The sequence below is a fragment of the Adiantum capillus-veneris genome, chromosome 24 (assembly GCF_014529385.1).
Source record: "Adiantum capillus-veneris isolate H3 chromosome 24, ASM1452938v2, whole genome shotgun sequence".
NCBI classification, from domain to species: Eukaryota; Viridiplantae; Streptophyta; class Polypodiopsida; order Polypodiales; family Pteridaceae; genus Adiantum; species Adiantum capillus-veneris.
This window is the reverse complement of record NC_140954.1, coordinates 12,451,852-12,473,306: the sequence shown is the minus strand read 5'-3', so window position 1 is coordinate 12,473,306 and position 21,455 is coordinate 12,451,852. Positions and strand designations below refer to the sequence as shown.

The window sequence follows — 21,455 nt, the reverse complement described above, 5'->3', positions numbered from 1 at the left end:
TACGCCATCCCTTTGAAGTCGCTTCTCCCTTGCGTGCGTAATCCACAAAATTTGAAGTCTTGCACCTCAACCAAACCACCACTTTTCTTCAATGAAGCTCAAACTTCACAGCAAAACCGCTTCACCTGGGTGCACAACCGGCAAATCTCCGCTCCCCAGCGGGATCGCCAAAGGATGATGGAGCAAAAGATGTCGTGCGCACACTCACACACCTAGACAACTCAATAAAAAACAAGGAATTTACTTGAATTCCTCACCTCAGCCACTACCACTCAAAAGCTCCCTAAAAACTCTACCCACAAGCTCAATTCAAACTCCAAACGCATCGACCTACAAGCCCTTGCCTGGCCGCAGACACTACAAGGTGAGTCGAGGTGATCAACACTTGAATCACGCTTGATGGTGACCAAAATATACAAGAAAAACCATCAAAAAACAAAAAAATCTAGCCACAAAAGGACACTCTCAAACCATTGCAAAAGTTTCACCAAACTCCACTCTGTTGGACTCTTTGGAGTAGCGCCAACCCTAATGGCACCGATACAGGGTCACATAGTCTTGCAGAAATCCGCACCTTCTTCCCTCAATTCCTTGCACACACACATCCATGGAAACCTCTAAACTCCCATAGAATCTCCCAAGTACAAAATTGAAGAGAGAAAGCTCTCATTCACTCCTCCATACACTCGAAAACAGGACAGGAACGCAACGGGACTGCACTAGACCACCTGTAAGAACCCTGCTTCCTCCTACACACAGTGGGGTAAAAGTGTTGATATTGCTCTTTAAAATTCCTCCCTCAGCTGGAACCATCACAACACCGTGAGTGATGTGGCAATTTGAAGCCATTTCACACCTTTTTTGACCATTTTTTGACTTTTTTTCACCAAGTTTTGGCCAATTTTGATCCGTGGCGGGCATTTTTCGCAAGAAAAACCCCAAACGGACTCCAAAATTCACCAAATTTTGCACGCTTGATCCTCGATACCCAAAGCACATTTCCACATCCCCACATTCAATTTTTGACTACTTCTAGGGCGATGCACGTATCACCGCAGATCAGGCGCCGCAAATAGACAGTTATCACATGTGTCAAACTTCTCGAGCTGGATGAGAGTACCCACACTTGTCACTTGAATTATTTAAATTCTAGAAAGCTCAAACACATTATCTAGAACCAAAATAAGCCACCTAAAACCATATCCAAGGCCCCGATACCCTATACGAGCATGTACATGTGTTCGACTGTTAGCGCACGAACCTGACTATTCACAATGTATACACGTTGCATCTGTTTTTGAACTTCAAACCACTTTGCAAAGCTCCCAAATGCATGTATTTACATATTTTTGTACATATGACCATGCATATAAACGCTACTTTGTACACGCCAAAAGCGGTCTATCAACATAAAGCTTTGCCGCATTCTTTTTGGTTTGACGCCATCATGTGTGCCACTTATGTACTAAACAAGATTCCTAAGAAAGCTTTGCAGTCTATTACTCCATATGAAGCATGGCATGATAGAAAGCCTTCTATTGAGCACATGCGTGTTTTTGACTATTTGGCATATGCTTTGGTGCCACAAACACAACGCAGAAAAATTGGATGACAGGGCTATCAAATGTATTTTTGTTGGTTATAGTGCTGAAAGCAAAGGTTACAGGTTTTATCATCCACAAGCAAAGCGTATTCTGGTTTTCATGGGATGTAGTTTTTGTGGAAGATTCTGTTCAGCCCTTGTTGTCGTGTACTAGAGATAGTAATGTAATCTCACAAAACATTTATGGCACTTTGTTGTCTCTTTTCAGTGGTGGCAATACGAATGTAAATTCCAATGAGGCAAATGTACACCCTGTGGGGGTTTCTGAAAATGTTATAGATCAGTCTATTAGTGATGCAGATGTACATGATGTAATTGATGAGGAAAGGGCTGAAAATGAGCAGGCTAGATGTATGCCAAAATGGTTGGTGCATACATTGCGTGATAGTAAATTGGATGCACCTTTGTCTATTTGTTCTCGTTCAGGCTCTCACCATGCATCTTATGCTTCACAAATTGTTATGCTTTGGCTATGTCTAGCTTACATGATGTTGAGGAGCCTCTGTCTTTTGATGAAGCACAGAATTCATAAAATTGGATGGCTGCAATGCAATCAGAATATGATGCACTTATAGAAAATGGCACATGGACTTTATGTGATTTTCCCCTGGCAGAAAGGCCATTGGTACGAAGTGGGTTTACAAGTTGAAACACAAGCCGGATGGTGAGATCGATCACCATAAGGCTCGACTTGTTGCAAAGGGTTAAGCACAGCAAAAAGGCATAGATTATGAAGTGACTTTTGCTCCACTTGTCGTATGACTACTGTGCGTTTTCTATGTGCATTGGCAGCTCATTTTGGTTGGGATGTACATCAATTGGACATTGTTATTTCTTGCTTCAATGGTGACATATTTGAGAAAGTTTATGTAACGTAGCCTCGCGGATTTGTCAAGAAAGGACAAGCAGACAAGTGTGCATATGTAAGAAGGCTTTGTATGGGTTGAAGCAATCTCCTCATGCTTGGTATGAGAAAGCTGACACTCATTCGCTCAAACAAGGCTTTCATAACAGTCCAACTGAAAGCACGGTGTATGTAAAGTGTGAGGGTGATTTACTTCTCATTGTGGTTCTTTATGTAGATGATTTGCTAATCACTAGAACAAATGAGAGACATATTGTTGAATTCAAGGCTGATCTGAATGCTACTTTCAAGATGAAAGATTTGCGGTTGTTGCATCATTACTTGGGTATACAGTTTACGCAATGTGATGGTGGTATTACCTTGTGTTAAAAAATTTACATAGAGACATTGCTATGTAATTTTGGACTTGAGGATTGCAAACCTATTGCCACTCCTATGGAAACAAGTTTGAAGTTGAGTCTACATGATGCTGGCGATCTTGCTGATGTCACTCTTTACCAAACTGTTGCTGGATGCCTCATTTATGTATGCAACACAAGGCCGGATATTCAGTTTGCAATCTCACAGTTCAGCAAATTTATGCATAGCCCAGGGTCTAAGCATTGGCAGGCTGTCAAGAGGATTTTTCACTACCTTAGTGGCACTTTACATCTTGGCTTGTTTTATCCCAAGGGGGGATCATTACCGCCAGACTTACATGCTTTTTCGGACTCAGATTGGGCTGGTTGTTTTGACACGCGAGTGTCCACAAGTGGTTTTTTTTTCATGCTTGGAAATTCATGTATATCATGGTTGAGAAATAAGCAACCTACTGTGGCCACTTCGAGTTGTGAGACTGAGTACATAGTAGTCTTCACAGCTACGGTTGACTGTGTATGGATCAGACGCCTTATGGCTGATTTGGGTGTTGGACAGGACACTACCAACACTATCTACACTAACAGTTAGAGCGCATTGGCAGTTCCGAGGAACCCAGTTTTTCATGATCGCACAAAGCACATTGCGGTGCATTACCACTATGTCAAGGAGAGGCTCTCAGCAGGAAAAATCAGCTTGAGTTATGCGCCAACACAGGAAAACCTTGCAGATCTTTTCACAAAGGCATTGTCTCGTGAGAAGTGAGAAGCTTTTCGCAAAGCTTTGGGCTTACTCCCCTTTGTGGACTGATCATGTCCTTAGGGCATGGCACTTCCCTTTACTCATGTGCCAGCTCTCGTTCACCGCATCACTCCAGGGGGGATTTGTTACCATATACATGTGGTAGTGATGTGCGTGAACACACTAGGACCACTGGGGCACTTTTTCCTCTTTAGGAGGTTTTTCTCCCCGTGCATTGTATATACGTCCATTACTCTCTATTGTGTGCCTTGAGCTTCCTTCGTCTTCTCCAAGCTGTGTGCATTTCTCTGCAACCCTAATTCTTCGTCTTCTCCAAGCTGTGTGCATTTCTCTGCAACCCTAATTCCAACAATGCTCACCTATACCAGCATGAGTGGTGACACAACGTAAATATGCCCAACCCTTCCAGCTTGAGCAGTACCTAGAATATCTAAGACTCTCATACCACATAAAATATTGCATGAAGCTTTGGGACTAAGCCTCGCTCATCTAGTGGCTTAATTGCCCGAGTCTGGATTTTATGCCATGTATTTTTAAAGGGGACTTGGACGTACGTGTTAAGGCCAAAAATTGAGTTCCATAGGGTCTTGAGATTCATGCCTCTTTCATTATTTCGGTCTTTGGATGCCACCAATTTGTCCAATAGTTTGGCATACTTTTGCTCGTCTCGCTTTGTTTGCCATATGTTGTTATTGCTTATACTAGTGTAGGGTATGATGGAGCCTTTGCTTTCTCCCTCAGAGAAGTGGTGGATGATGCTTGGGGGTTATTTGTGATGGAGTTTCCAATAGTGATTTCAAAACCCACTTTGTCTTTGGTCCCCGTGTGATTGTATTTTTCATTTTCCCTTCAACTCGGATTGGATGGTCACTAGGCTTTGGTATCCATATTTGATTATTCCCATTGTTAAAGCCTTGCTTTTGGAGTTGAAGTTGAGGTATCCATCTGGAGGTTGCATCACCCTTGGTTGTAATCGGCTTCTATTGCCTCTTGGTCATGATTTCTTGCCTTTGGGTGGAGCCTTGTGCAATGCGATTGATCTTATATTTTCTAGGTTGAGCTGCTATTTGTTCCAAACCATATTTGAGAGTTACCTTCATAAAATCCTTGCTCATCGAGTAGCTTGAGTTCCGATACTTCACATGCTTGTTTGCTAGTTTGGTTGAATTCTGACTTTGGTACCCATACTTGCCTCATTGGTTGTTTCTTTGAAGATATTTTCTTTTTCCTTTTGTGGTTGTTCTTCCTCCTTGTTGAGGTGTTTGTCTTCCGTTGATAGCTTCTCTTCCTCTTTGTAGAAGTGTTTTCTTGGGGTGAGTAGGTCCATATTATTACCTTAGGCTTTTTGGCCCAAATATTTGTGTTTCCTTGAAAGTAGCCTTGAGTAGTGATCGATGCATTTGATGTGACCCTACCCAATGACCTTTGGTTGTTGCAAAAAAACATATGCTTGATGTATCCAAATTGGATGTTGGACTTTGATGCGCTCTTTCTATACCAACACTTGGTTGACTCTCTTCGGCTTCTTCTAAAGGCTTTTTTGTGGTGGACACTTTGGTTGATAACCCTTTTACTTTGGTTTCCATTGCGTTGATGCTGTTGTGGCTCTTGAAGTAGAGGCTACGGAAGAAGTTTAATGTAGGCTTGTTGAGGATAAAGTTGACTTGCGAGGTTTATCTACTTGAGTGGCTGCTTTAGATTTACCTTTCTCTGCGATGGTTGGTTGTTTCTTTGTTGCATGTACTTGACATTCTTTTGGGGCTTTTGGTGTTTTAGTTGAATCTTTTGGTTGTTGTCAAAAGAAGATGTCCCTCCAGCTTTTTGTCAGGACTAGACTCTCTTTGATATGATGGGAGTTGATGATGTAGAAGGTCTCGTTGAATTTCTCGGTTCTGGATAAGACTTTGGCCACACCAAAGCTAGGCATTGGCATTCTAGAACTTTTGTATGCTATTTCTTCTAGCTCCTTGATTGGTGACTTTTCCATCATTATCCGCGTGCCATAAGTCATTATATTCCTTGTCGCATAATTAGGATACATCTTAGTTGAACACGTGATTTTGAGTCATGTTTCCCCACATATGCTAAATTTGATCATTATAGGAGACGATCGATCTTTTGCCATATCCTTGTTCTTTCTTCATCTTGAGTTTGATGAACATCTGCCATGGAGCTTGGCAGCACTGATTCTTCATCTAATTTCAGTTTGGAATTTCCTGGAGTCTGCTTCTTTGAAACAACTATTGTCAAATCTTTGAGTATATCAATGCTGACATATTCTTGTGGTTGCTCTTCTTCCTATGTTTGCTATTTTGCATCACGTTCCATGATGTAGCTACCTATCTCACCTATTATTCTTTCATACTCACAAGTTTTGTTAGCTTCCTTCAACACCTTCAACACCTTTGTAGGCGTTATTTTATTTATGCACACATCTAAAGTAGCCAGTATCTATTCCTAGGCAAAATGTTCAAAAAAATCTTCTGGAAATGGTTCTTGAATGTAAGATGTATCCTCACTGATCTCTCTAGGACTCAGTCTTTTGTCCTTAGCCTCCCAAATTCAAACTCTCCGCACATCCACAAATGTTCTTTGTCATCTAAACTTTGGTGCAGCCAAATCTGGTCGGCCCAAGGAGAGCTCAGAAGCCGGTACATGGAGGTTCCCAAGAAGATAGCAAAGTGCTTGAGCAGGTGATTAATGCAATGTTCAATAGGTCTAGTTGTGATATGTATGCCAAATGCAGTTCTTGGCAGGCCAAAAGAGGAATTTCAAGCTCAGTTGATTGGGTCTTTTAGAAGTGCTAAAGTTGGGTGAGTGGATATCCTTGCTCCCAATGATATCATGATATGTATGCAAAGATTAATCGTGTTCGGTAAACTCAAGTTTTTTGTATACTTAAAGGCCAATGTCTAGCAATTTTATAATCGGAAGTTGTGATGCTCGTGTTTGTCGACGATCGGGACGATGTTGCTGTTCTCAGTAGATATTTTGGGAGTCGTTTTTTTAAGAGTCGATTGTATTCAATTATGGTCGGTTGTGGCCATGTCATCGTCGGCGTGAGCAAACGTCCTTGCTATGAAGCTTCGAGTGGAGATGGGCAACCGGGTGGTGGGACCGATGGCCAAGCGGAAAACTCCTTTTAAGGTAAGCTGGAAATAGCTTTGAGCTAAAAAAAACTCCTCAAACGTAACTCTGCAGGTGATGGCGGCGCCACTACAGTGGGCTAGAAGGAAAGGTGAGAGGGGCTTCAGTTATGCATGAAAAGGGGGGGGCAGACTGAGGACAGGGGGAACGAGGGGGAGTTGGAGACTCGACAGGAGGTGGTCTGGACATGGCGGTCTTGTTCGCCATGCAGTTGATTGGGGAGGCCGGGAGAAGTTGGCTCGGAGAAATTGGGGACGCTCAGGAGCAGTTCGGGACACTACTGTGGAGGACAGCGAGCCTGTCAAGAGCGTGATTCCTTGAGCCAAAGAACAAGGAGAGGGGAGAAGCTGGCTTGGAAGGGGAGGCCGCCATCTGCTGGGTGATGAGGCCCATGAGCAAGAGGGAGTCGCAATTGGCCAGAGAAGAAGGAGCTCTGGGAGCAGCACTGGGGGGTGAACTTGTGATCAAAGGGGAGAAGATGATTCAGGGGGCCAAGTGCTACAATCAAAGAAGGATTTTTGGTGTGCTAAAAAAAGGGACTGATAAAGGTGCTACTACAGGATAGAAGGGACCCGTGAGCAGGTTTGGGAGGGTTGAAGGCTTCAAAGGAAAAGCATTGAACGCTGTTGATCGTGAGTTGGTAGCACAGAGGGTCAGGAAAGGAAAGCGGCTGAAGGAGTTTTCCATATTTAGTATGCTCGGCAGTTGTAGAAATGTCAGAGTTGCTCACATGTATGATTAATTACTATTAGTGTTTCAATTGAATCATCATTGTCATAGACAAGACACAGTTACCAATACTCGAAGTTCTTGCTTCATTTGTTTGTTGATGATGTGTTACATTGTTGGCACGAATCCTGTTCTTTTATAGATGACGAAGAGGTGTGCCTCTTCATGATAGGTTGTGCCTCATGGGATGGGATGAGTCACAACTCTTCACTATTTACTTACCTTACTCTAAGACCTTAGTTGGTCTTATTACTAGATTCCTACATGCTCCCTTACTTAAGACAGCTAAGGTTTTAAAGGAACTTCCTGTAATAGATAATTTTTATCAAATATAGCCTATCCTGGATCATAGGGTATATGTAAGATATATATTGCAAAAACTGCAATTTTCATTTTGAATTTTGGTTTGCTTGATTTAATCATTTTGGTATATTTGATTTTTGAAGTTATGGATTCTTTGATTTGATATTTAAATTGTTTAGGTTTAGTTTTGACACTTGTGTGCCCTTGTAACTCACTATTCCCCCTCAAGGGGATACTAGTGACAAGCATATAAATTTTAGTTGATGTCCTATAATGAAAGTGAGAGATGGGTGTTAAAAGGTGTATGTTGTTAAGGGGTGGGTCTCATGACCCTTGAAATCTTTAGCTTGCCCGCTCGATGTCCGGTCAGAGGCATCATGGCCTTGTCCCCAATCTTGATCAAGGGGCTTGGAGGGCTGTGTTGCATTCATTGCATGAAAATTTAATTCTTGCCCATTTTCGGTGCCGATTGTCTCAACATGCGCATTTTGCGCCAATTTTCCATTTTTTATGGCCTTCGCGTCTTGCGCGGAATCAAAATTACCATTTTTTTCGGATTTTGAGGCGGTTTTGTCACCTCGACTTGCATCATTGGATCGTATCCGCTCCAATAAAAATTTCTTCACTCGTAGCCTGAAAGAAATCATCATTCTTGATGGGCGTCGCCCGCAAGGGTTCGTCCCGCTCTGATACCATGTAGAAAACATCAGAGTTGCTCACATGTATGATTAATTACCATTAGTGTTTCAATTAGAACATGTTTAAGATCATCATTCTCATAGACAAAACACAGTTACCAATACTCGAAGTTCTTGCTTCATTTGTTTGTTGGATGATGTGTTACATTGTTGGCACGAATCCTCTTCTTTTATAGATGACAAAGAGGTGTGCCTCTTCGTGATAGGTTGTGCCTCATGGGATGAGTCACAACTCTTCACTATTAACTAACCTTAGTCTAAGACCTTAGTTGGTCTTATTACTAGATTCCTACAGTAGTGATCAAAGGCGGCATGAGATGTGCAAGGCTGTGAGGAGGGACTTGAAGAGCCAAGAGGTCGGTACCGAGAGGGTGGCGCTACAGAGATTGGGAGGAAAAGAGTGTCCAGAAGGTGTGGGGCTCAGGCAGAACAAAGATCGGGTGACTGCCGCAAAAGCCATAAAGGAAGAGAGGTGGTGCCAAAATACTACAGAGGAGCAGAGAAGTACCATCTGGCAGCCCCGAGAATTTCATATCAACGCCATAGCGCTTGAGAACGGGTTGCTTGAGAGGGAGATCAAGCGAGGGAGTATAACTGAAGAGTCAGCCTCTGATTATTTTTTTGAAGGGTGGTACACACGAGGACAAAGGGGAGCTGTCTTGCCATGCTCATCAAGGTCGCATCGAGTTAGGAGATACATGTTCATATTATATACAAATTCGAAAGGATTTTCCATGATATTTTCTCACTTTATTCTTGGAAATATATTCGAAATACATGTTCATATTATATACAAATTCGAAAGAATTTTCCAGGATATATTCTCGCTCTATTCATGCGTCTTTTGACTTTCCATCTTCATGCGTCTTTTGACTTTCCACCTTCATATGTCTGCTGACTTTTCACTTTCATCTGTCTTTTCATTTCCTAAACTCACCCTTCACTTGTGCACTTAATATGTTTTGAGAGAATTTTTATTTTTTTGAGATGAGATTGGGGAGACCTAATTGGATTCATGTCATCTTTCTCTCATATCTACTTGTGTATTGTGTGTGAGTATGCCTTGTGTGGATATCGAGTATGCAAGTGGATGTCGGCTTGGTATAGAATGGGTGTATGCTAAAGGACTTTTGCAAAGGTCTGCGGTTATTGGTCAATTTTGAATTACCTATATATAGAGAAAGGTTCATCGAATGGTTAATGTTGAAACCATAATGTTATGCTTTGTGATCGGGCGTGTGTAGTAGGGGTTGGTCGAGACCGGGCATTGACAGTAATTGTTAGCAGATTAGGCATTTATGTGAGTGCTATCTAGGGGATAGGGGTGTTGTGCAATCATTGTGCTATAGAGAGGCATTCAGTGTGTGTGCTGGGTGTATTCACATTTCCCCCTTTCCATCTTGTGCTGCCCCACTGAGGGTCACACTAATCGCTCAAGTGATGGCGTGCTGCAACAACATGGTGCCAGATTGTGAAGGTGCGGAATCGGTTTATGGTGAGGAGGATCCAACTTCAAGCTTTTGGGAGTCGATCAATTGTGACAATTGGAAGGATGAGTCCCCATCCACGGATAGGCAATCCAACACAGGTCATGTGCAAGTGAATCAAGGTGCAATGCAAAGCAAGGGGTTTGAGCAACCTTGCCCTATCAAGCACGTTGAAGAGCCTCATATTGTTCGAGTTGTGGAGATGGCTTGTGAAGTAGAAACTCTTGAATCATGTATTGCAAAGCCAGATGTTGAGGCTTGAAAAATAGCAGGGATTGACAGCACGTAGACACGGGTGACAAGGTATGTCATAATAATCAATATTTAATTCTCCTAAATGATTTTCTCATGTTAAACTGATCATTTAATATGGGGAAGTATCAGGGGAGAAAAAGCTAGAATATTGGTTAAGCTAGCAGACCGGCCACAGTAGGGATCCAAAGGAGGAAAAATAGGGATCCAAAGGGGGGGCCATCTGTAAAAGAGCCATGTGCAACAATGGGCTTAAAAGATCCTAAGGTTCAACTCATTAAGACTTCCAAAATGCTAAGCTTCCAAAATTCAAAGGTTGTGTCCAAAGGTCAAACTTGGGGAAAATTGGATGCTTTGTGTGTGTCCCAAAAGTCTTTGTCAATCCCTACATAGAAGGGGGCGAGCCTTGCAAGTAGGGGATGAGAGGGAAACTCACATATACACACACACAAGCTCCCTTTACACAAAGGGAATGAGGGACACATGTCAGCTCCCTAGCCCAGATGCCCACAAGGTGTATCCAATTCCTATTGGATGGCCTTGGAGGTGGAACAATGAGAACTAGGCTAGAGTAAATCTAGTTTAATTAATTTAAAAACACTTAATAAGAATACCAATAAGAATTAAGCTCTCTAGAAGACTATTGGACAGTCTCCCAAGGGGACCAATGAGCATTCAGGAGCCCAATGGCTTGCCTGATTCCTATTCGCCAGGAGGCAAAGGGGTCCAATGAGAGTTTAGTTGAATTATATAATTACCTAAAGCTATCACAAAAGGGGAAAGGGAGACACATGTCAGAAGGCTATCACTTATGTTGCTTATTTACCATTGGCTAAGCTTGGGGAGGTCCAATAGGATGCTAGTAAGAGCAAAAAGCAAGATGGGTTGACCAAGAGAGAGAGGGGGTTGATTTTTGCAAGGCATTATCACCTACACACTCACACTAGCTTATGTGTGAGATAAAGAAGACTTTCTCTCCTTCTCAAGCTTTAATGAAAAGCTTATCACCTACTCCAAGCTTGTGAGAAGGGAGGCCTACACCAACAACTCTTGGATTTGTGATGCAAATCCAACCAAAATCCAAGCTTCAATGCATGCTCATGTCCTCTACCATGCTAATAACTAAGCTAAGCTATGCTAATATGAGTGATTATGTGAGGAGATGTACATCTTTCTCGTAAGAATACTCCTTCTTCTTGTCAATCTACTCTCGTACCCCGCTTGCTCTCACCATCTTTGAAGGTGTGTGCGGTCTTGGGTCTGAGATCATGACAAGATTAATGTTGTGTTTGATAAGTGTTTTGCTTAGTTCATGAAGTTTCCATCTTCATTGCACTAGCTAGTATTGAGAGAACACAAGAAATTGTATTGTAGAATGTCTCTCTTGATAGGAGAAACCATAATACAAAGCCTTTTCGAGGGGGGACCGGCTCCATGCAAATCCGGTACTCAACAGTTGTCAATTGCTTAATTTCTCTCTCTTTTGAAGTATTGTTCATGCTATCTAACTAGGTGTTATGCTTTTTGTTGCTCTCTCCACCCAAGCACTCTTGTTAATCTCATTAGGAGTCTATTCTAATGAAATGCTCACTATGCTCATGCTATTTTCCGCTACACACAAGTTACTAGGCCATTAAATGTTACATTGGTATCAGAGCACAAGGTTTCTCTTTTCTTACTCAAGAAGGGAGGTCCTCAAGCTAGCTATAAATGGTTGGTACTATTAATTGCATGTGAGTAAGTAGAATAGGGATTTTTCAGTCTTGCAGTGGGCCTGCCTTTGTGTAATTAACGGGGCATCACCGTCGAGAGATATGGTCTTATTAGTGGATTCCTATGGGGCTTGCCTACGGCTTAACCACTATTGAGCTATTAGAAGCTTGACATGAGCCGGTGTTGTTTTGGTGTTGAACGACCCTCTCTTCTATTCCTTGCAATTAATGGTATTCGAGCCACGGGTACATTAGCTTGAGTGCTTTTTCTAAGGGGTAAAGAGGATTAGTAACTAGGGCTTGAAGTGCCAAAGTACACCTAATTAATGTTGATGACTTTGATTGCTGATGAGCAAGCTACTAATGATGCCCCGATGCTTGTTAACTATTTTGTTTCTAGGCTTCAACAAGCCATGGGCAATCCATCCCTCCAAAGTGAAGTGCAACGGCAGCTTCGTGCTCATGGGATTCTTCAAGCTCCCCACCATGACGAGAGAATACCTAAGAAGCCTCCTTGTGAGACTTCCAAAAGAGGTCTCTCTCCGATTCGCGAAGAAGAAGAGGATCCCAACGAAGGGCTCATAAATTTTCTCCTTGATGACGGATCTCCTTCTCAAAGGAGAACTCAAGAGCCTCCACCGAAGGAACGAGAAAGAAGTGAGTCTCCCACCACCTCGGTGGAGATGGCTCCACAAAGACGACGGGCTAAACGCTCTCCATCACCTCCAAAACGTAGAAGACCATCGATATTCTCCGCACCATACTTCAAAGAGGGATAACAAAAAGTAAGAGAAGAAAAAGGCGAGAAATAGGACACCCTCTTCTCCATCTTTTTTATCCTCTTCCTCTTATGAAAGTAATGGTCAAGACAACGAAGATCAAGGCAAGAAAAAGGGGAGAAAGAGGTCACCCTCTTCTCCATCTTCCTCAAATTATTCATCTTCTGAAGAAAGTGATGGTGCAACCTTTGAACCATAAAAAAGAAGAGGCCATAGGAAATCCTATGCTGCGTGGAAGAGGTCATCCAAGCTCAAGAAGTTCAAAGAGGGAGGGAAGAGCATCTCTTTCCTTACCTACAATGACACTTTTGGTGCTACGGACAAAGTCTTGAACTTTATCCAACACTTCGGTGCGGCGTTTGGAGATGAGGGCTTCACGGAGTCCTCTAAGCTACACCATGTAGCTATGAACTTTCAAAATTCTGCCAGACAATGGTGGTCTAGTCTATGGGCCAAGGTGAAGCTCCACCGAACATGGAAAGCTTTAAGAGCTTCCATTATGAAGCAGTTTTTGGCCACCGATGCCAAAGACAAAGTACTCACCGAATGGCGAAGCTTAAAGCTCTCTCCCTATGAATCCATCCACAAATATGTAGACAAGTTTTGGGACCTACAACTCAAAGCCACTGTCTTCAAAAAGTTGGATTTTGGAGAGCAAAAGCAGCAATTTTGTGAGGGCTTAACCAAAGAAATGGCGGAGCATGTCAACTCCCAAAGGCCACGCACCATATCAGTGGTAATACATCATACTATGGTGGCCTCTCGAATTAATGTCCAAACAGGGGCTAAGAGGAATTCTAAACCCCCTGAAAACAAGGGTTCCAATGAGCCTAAGAGGAAGGACAATGTCCAAAAGTCTCCTAAGGGCAATTCCAACAAAGCTAAAGAGAAGGGAGTCTCCCAAAGAGCTTGAGAGTTCTCGCAAGGATAACTGGTGTTTCAATTGCGGCAAACAAGGGCATGCGTACCGCGCTTGTCCCCAAAAGAACAACCACCATGATCCTCCTAGAGCTACCTCGGTCGAAATCCAAGAGGAGGAAGCTCACCACAAAGGATCTCCTCTATGCCATGGTTGGGGAAAGGTAAGAGAACATGATGCTTTTATTCTCTTTGACCCCGGTTCTACTCAAAATTTTATATCTATAGAGTTGTAAACCAAGCTAGGCATACAAGCCTATGAGATGGGAGATGTCCTACACCGCAGACGGTGCTTTCAAGGGGCAAGAAGCTTCAGTCACTCCCTTAATCGAGAAATTGAGGCTCCATGTCCAAAGCTATGTGGACTCTCCTCTCAAGCATGAGGATGTAATCCTAGGGGCACCATGGTTTGTGATCGCATGGCTGCCAATGTTAAATTCCCTGAAAGGAGAATCTCCTTTAAGTTCAGGGAAAAAGGTATGTATATAGATGCTAAGGAAATGGGTAACACTATACCCATTGTACATACACAAGCTTTCAACAAGTCAATAAAGAGCTCTATTTCCGTGTACATGATTTTTGTTAAAGATTATCAAAATGAACCTAATATTTTTAGCAAAAGAAAATATACACAACCAAAAGGAATTAGAGTTATCCAATTTTCTCAAGGGGTTTCAAGATGTCTTTATTGACGACATCCCTTGTGAGCTACCTCCTAAACGAGGTAATGATGACCATGCAATTGAACTTCCTCTAGGAAGTTCACCACCTAATAAACCTCCTTATAGAGTTTCTCAAGCTCAACAAGAGGAGATTATGTGGCAAGTGCATGAGTTAGTTGAGAGCATATCGTATGTGTGTCGACTATAGAGCACAAAAAAGGATCACTATCAAGAATAGGTTTCCCATTCCACGTGTAGAAGACCTATTTGATAAGCTACAAGGGTCCACCTACTTCACTAGGATTGACCTAAAAAGTGGCTATCATCAAATAAGGATAGTTGATCAAGACATTGTAAAGACCGCATTTTGCACTACGTTTGGTCTTTACGAATACATTGTCATGCCTTTTGGCTTGACCAATGCACCAGCCACATTCAACCGCTTGATGGAGAAGCTATTTAGGCCTCACCAAACCATTACTCGAGTGTTCTTTGATGATATCATCATCTACTCTAATTCATTAGACGAAACACAAGCGACGTCTCCACGTAATATTTCAAGTTCTAAGAGAGAATAAACTTTATGTTAATCGAAAGAAAAGTGATTTTTTCTTGCAAGAGATTCAGTATTTAGGTCACATTATCTCTCAAGATGGCATCCAAATGGATCCATCAAAGTTAGAGGTAATAAAAGGATGGCCTAAACCAAGGAATCTTCATGAGTTAAGAAGCTTTATAGGTATGTGCGCATACTATAGATGCTTCATAGAAAAGTTCTCACTAATAGCATGACCATTACATGATCTAACAAAGAAAAACATTAGGTACACATGGTCTGCCAAGGAGAACAATGCGTTCGAAAAGCTTAAAGAAAATCTTATCTCTCAACCTGTGCTTACACTACTGGATCTCTCAAAGCCATTTGAGGTCCAATGTGATGCTTGTGGTGATTGCCTTGGAGCTGTTTTGCTTGAAGAAGGGCACGCCATACGCTATGAAAGTCGAAGGCTCGACCCTGTTGAGAAAGCTCTAGGCATATATGAAAAGGAACTCCTTGCAGTTCTACATGCCTTAGACTCATGGAAGCACTATTTATTGGGGACTCCTTTCATTTTGCGAACGGATCACCAAAGTCTTAAGTAGTTCATGACGCAGACCAAGCTCTGCGACAAACAAATGAGGTGGGCAAATTTTCTTTTGCAATTTCATTTCATATTGCTCACATTGCTAGCAATCATAATCAAGTAGCCGATGCACTCTCAAGACGGCCGAGAGTGAATACGGTTTTCATAGCAACTCATAATGATCTATCTTCTATGATAGATGAGTATGCTATTGCTCCCAATTTTAGAAATGCGATTTCAGCCCTTGCACTAGGGAAGAAAGAGGAACCATTTACTTTACAAGATGGTTATCTTCTCTATGGCAATAGACTATGCTTTACTAGCTCAATACGTGAGAAAGTAATGTATGAATCTCATGCTCCTCCTTATGCAGGGCATAGAGGGATTCAGCTACCCTAAAGGGGATTGAAACATATTTCTATTGGCCTACCATGAAAGCAAACATACAAGAGTATGTTTCTAAATGTGTGGTATGCCAAAAGACGAAGTTTGATAGAGGGAAGCAACTTGGATTGCTTCAACATTTTCCAATACCCAATTCACCATGGGAGAGCATATCCATGTATTTTATCTTTGGATTGCCTAATTCTATCCATGGGAATATGGGAATATGGATGATAGTAGACAGGTTCAGTAAACAAGCTCATTTTATACCTGTCAAAAAGACTATCAAAGCCCATCAAATGGCAACCCTCTTCATTTCACAAATCTTCAAGTACCATGGCTTGCTAATGTCCATAGTGTCGGATAGAGATCCTAGAATGACCAGTGATTTCTGGAAGGGTCTCTTTGAGAATTTAGGAACAAGTCTAAACTTCTCTTCAGCCCATCACCCGCAAACGGATGCCAAAGTGAAATAGCTAACCTAACAATTCTCTATCTACTAAAACCCTATGCAACGGAAGTAGATCAAAGATCCCAATGGGAGAAGTACTTACCCTTAGTGGAGTATGCCTACAATAACATTGTACATACTTCCACGGGAAAAGCACCTTTTGAGGTAATAGAGGGAAGATCAAAAAGTCCCTTGCTACTTAAGGTACATGGGAAGATCTTCGTTGCAGATGAGTATAGCTGAGACCTACAAGAATCTTTCCAAGAGATTAAGGATGCTATCTCTATCGCACAGCAAAAGCAAAAGGTTGCTGCTGAAAAGCACAGAAGAGCCCAAGCCTTTAAAGAAAATGATTGGGTCTTACTCAAATTTCCCAAGGCTCGATTAAGGCACACGACGGGCAAGAATCCTACGGGACACCAAAAGTACTCTGCTAAGTTAGCAAAAAGGTACTATGGTCCCTTCCATATTCTTAGGCCAGTCAATGAGATGGCCTATCAACTCAAGTTGCCCAACCATTGGCTCATACACTGATGGGGGCTTTTCACAAGCCAAGCTCCCATACCCCTCTTCTCTCGTCCCCACCCCATGAAAACCCCCTCTTAGGGAGGGAGTGGTAAAAGGCATTGGAAAAAGTAAGAAAAAAATAAAGTATGATTATGTAAATATATAAGAAAGGTAAAATAGGCCACCTCATGCCTGTGGGGTAGCCCATCCCCACCTTGCCTCCTTTTTTTCTTCATTGTTGCCCCGCCGTGTGTCCCTTTTCCTCTCCTCCACTCAAAAGGTCAACCCCCTCTCTCTTCCCCTTGTCCTTTCTCCTTTCTCTCTCCCCTCAAGCTACCCCACCTCTCACCAATAATGCATTATAACTCACTAATAATGCACCCTAACTCACATGCAACTTACCCTATCTTCCAAAATAGTATACCCCACCCCCTCTTTCTCTCTCCTATCATATCCCATGACCCAAATACCCCCCTCTCTCTCTAAAGGGCGCCATGTCTCTTCTCTTGTAGCTAAATAACGTCCCCCACACTCACACACACTCAGTTTCACCGAAAAAGGTGCCCACAGACCCATCCCCACCCGGTGGTTACCTGATTTTTCTTGTGTTCACACACATCTGCACACAGATTCACCTCTGAACACACTCCCCTCTCTCCCCTCTTGTAATTACTTTATTCTCCATGTCACCTCTCACTTTTCTTCATCAACCCATCTCTCTCTCTTAGTCTCTCTCTCATGAGACTGCTGTTCTAGCACATATACACACAGCCAGACAAGTGGGGCCCACAGTCACATGGCCTATGTAGATAATGATTTCTTCATTTCTAAATTCTAGAATTCCTCCCCCCTCCTCCCCTATATAAAGAGGGGTCACCATCACACTAAATACACACACTATCACCAAAGAGTACACTATGCACTGTGTGTGCCTAGTGCACACACACACACCCACACCATCACCATCACCGCAATCACCATGCTCGTCTTGAGAATGATCTCTACACCCTTGGGCTATGGAAGATGAAGGGAAACTAAATGAAGGATGATGGCCGTAACCCTCGTGCGAGTCTTCGCCATCAACTCCCACCTATCCGCCATGTGCTCTACCACGCTCTCCCTTCTCATTCCCCTACCCTATGCTCCCCATTTCATCGCCTTATTCTCTAAATAAAGCTTGAGGTTTTGTGAGTATGTTTTCTTGCAATGTTTTGCCCATGTGAGGTGTGCGGAATTGCCACCTAGTCTTGTGTTTGGAGTGAGCTTGTGTATGTGTGAAGGGTGTGCGGATTCGCCATCCTTTTGTGGTTCCTAAGTACTAAGCCGCTATACCCCCTCCCTCTCTCTCTCTCTCTCTCTCTCTCTCTCTCTCTCTCTCTCTCTCTCTCTCTCTCTCTCTCTCTCTCTCTCTCTCAATTGATCTCATTCCCTTTCCTCTTCATCATCGCTCCAAGCATCCATCTCTCTTGGATGAAAACTTTTTTATGGTGGTGTGTTGTTTGCGTCCTAACCGCTGAAGCTAGGTGGTGCCCCCTGTTTGCTTTACCATGACAGGCTCAAGGCGTGCCATTCGGTCCCCAGTGTTTTAGAGGCCATCGAGGTTCGGGGTTTGCTTTTCTCCCGTCAACACAATGCTTTCCATGTGAGCCTACTAAAGCCTTACAAAGGAGATCCACCTCAAGAACCAACTATTGAAGACCCACCGGAGACGAGGACCAAGAAGAGGTGTTGCAGCCCGAGTCCATTCTTCGACATGAAGACAAGGTACTAAGAGGCAGTAAGACTATCCGACGATATCTTTTTAAGTTTAAGAATTATCCTTTTGAAGATGCTAGATAGATGCAAGGCATACAATTAAAGGATAACCTAAACCTTGTCAATGCTTACAATGTTTCCCTAGAGTAAGCAAATGTACAAATGTTAAAAATGAACAATGTTTTAGTCTTATAAGAGTCTCTTTTTCTTTATTATGCACAAAAATGAAGTAGTATGCATGCTTAGATCAAGTTTGTGGAGACGACGTCTCCCGAACACCAAGTAGAGCTTGTCACTCTACTATGGAAGATGATAGGACTAATGTGTAGACATGCTTGCGGCAGCCTCAAGCTCTCAAGCGCCAAATGGACTAGTCATCCATTGTGGAATGTCGTAGGGTAACATAGGGATCCTCTACCCGCTAAGAAAAGGACTAATGAATATGCTTTATCTTCTCTAACCCATAGTCAAGGACGACTATGATTTCAAGAGAGAGGTTATGTGATAATAATCAATATCTAATTCTCCTAAATGATTTTCTCATGCTAAACTGATCATTTAATCTGGGGAAGTACTAGGGGAGAAAAATCTAGAATATTGGGTAAGCTAGAAGACCGGCCACAATAGAGATCCAAAGGAGGAAAATAGGGATCCAAAGAGGGGGCCATCTGTAAAAGAGACATGTGCAACAATGGGCTTAAAAGACCCTAAGGTTCAGCCCATTAAGACTTCCAAAATGCTAAGGCTCCAAAATTCAAAGGTTGTGTCCAAAGGTCAAACTTGGGGGAAATTGGATGCTTTGTGTGTGTCCCAAAAGTCTTTGTCAATCCCTACATAGGAGGGGGCAAGCCTTGCAAGTAGGGGATAAGAGATAAACTCACACACACACACACACGAATGAGGGACACATCTCAGCTCCCTAGCCTAGATGCCACAAGGTGTACCCAATTCCTATTGGATGGCCTTGGAGGTGGACCAATGAGAACTAGGCTAGAGTAAATCTAGTTTAATTAATTTAAAAACACTTAACAAAAATACCAATAAGAATTAAGCTCTCTAGAAGACTATTGGACAGTCTCCCAAGGGGACCAATGAGCATTCAGGAGCCCAATGGCTTGCCTGATTCCTATTCGCCAGGAGGCAAAGGGGTCCAATGAGAGTTTAGTTGAATTATATAATTACCTAAAGCTATCACAAAAGGGGAAAGGGAGACACATGTCAGAAGGCTATCACTTATGTTGCTTATTTACCATTGGCTAAGCTTGGGGAGGTCCAATAGGATGCTAGTAAGAGCAAAAAGCAAGATGGGTTGACCAAGAGAGAGAGGGGGTTGATTTTTGCAAGGCATTATCACATACACACTCACACTAGCTTATGTGTGAGATAAAGAAGACTTTCTCTCCTTCTCAAGCTTTAATGGAAAGCTTATCACCTACTCCAAGCTTGTGAGAAGGGAGGCCTACACCAACAACTCTTGGATTTGTGATGCAAATCCAACCAAGATCCAAGCTTCAATGCATGCTCATGTCCTCTACCATGCTAATAACTAAGCTAAGCTATGCTAATATGAGTGATTATGTGAGGAGATGTACATCTTTCTCGTAAGAATACTCCTTCTTCCTGTCAATCTACTCTCATACCCCGCTTGCTCTCACCATCTTTGAAGGTGTGTGAGGTCTTGGGTCTGAGATCATGACAAGATTAATGTTGTGTTTGATAAGTGTTTTGCTAAGTTCATGAAGTTTCCACCTTCATTGCACTAGCTAGTATTAAAAGAACACAAGAAATTGTATTGTAGAATGTCTCTCTTGATGGGAGAAACCATAATACAAAGCCTTTTGGAGGGGGGACTGGCTCCATGCAAATCCAGTCCTCAACTGTTGTCAATTGCTTAATTTCTCTCTCTTTTGAAGTATTGTTCATGCTATCTAACTAGGTGTTATGCTTTTTGTTGCTCTCTCCACCCAAGCACTCTTGTTAATCTCATTAGGAATCTATTCTAATGAAATGCTCACTATGTTCCTTCTATTTTCCGCTACACACAAGTTACTAGGCCATTAAATGTTACAAGGTATTATAAGTTTATGCTATGATGTTGTTTGATATGCTATTGAAGGTTGCTTTGCAATGCGTTATGCACCGGCTTTGTTACCTACATGAGGTGGATTGTGCTATGAAGTTCTCTTTAGCAGGTGGCAAAGCAGGTACCTATGATGCAAGTGCTTCAAGTGATGCTATACTTGCTTATGATGTATATGAAAGCTTATGGATACAGGGTGTTGAAGATCTATGCTATGAAAGGCATGGGTGGCCTACATATGGTTTTATAGGTGGAATCAAAGGATGGGATATGTCTTATTTACAGATTAAGGGTTATGGCCAATGGCATCAGCTTGACCCAAATGGAGGTTGTCATGGTTTATGTGGGTCAAGATACTTTGTTTTTTTATCAAGGTGGAGTTCACATTTTGCTTGATGGAATTCTTTGCTTTCCATTTGACCCTGGAGGGTTGCGTAGATGAAGTCTTCTTTCTATATCTCTACCTTAGATATGTCATTGCTATATATCCACTTTTTTTCTTTCATCTCACTATATAGATATTTTCTATACCATTTTATCTGATGCAATCACATTTTACCTAAATAATGCAGTGGCTGAGCATGAATGCTCAATGAGGGGGTGGTTAATGATGGTACATCCAAATCTAGTCGGCCCAAGGAGATCTCAAAAGCCGGTACATGGAGGTTCCCAAGCAGATAGCAAAGTGCTTGAGCAAGTGATTAATGCAGTGTTCAATAGGTCGAGTTGTGATATGTATGCCAAATGCAGTTCTTGGCAGGCCAAAGAGGACTGTCAATCTCAGCTGATTCGGTCTTTTAGAAGTGCTAAATTTGGGTGAGTGGATATCCTTGCTCCCGATGATATCTTATGTTTGCTTTTTCCCCTTCTTGATGGTGTT

General features: G+C 42.4%; 1 pseudogene; it reads left to right on the top strand.

Moving 5' to 3' along the window:
• Positions 1 to 8,781: 8,781 nt before the first annotated feature.
• On the top strand, positions 8,782 to 21,093 carry LOC147425959 (uncharacterized; annotated as a pseudogene).
• Positions 21,094 to 21,455: the final 362 nt, after the last annotated feature.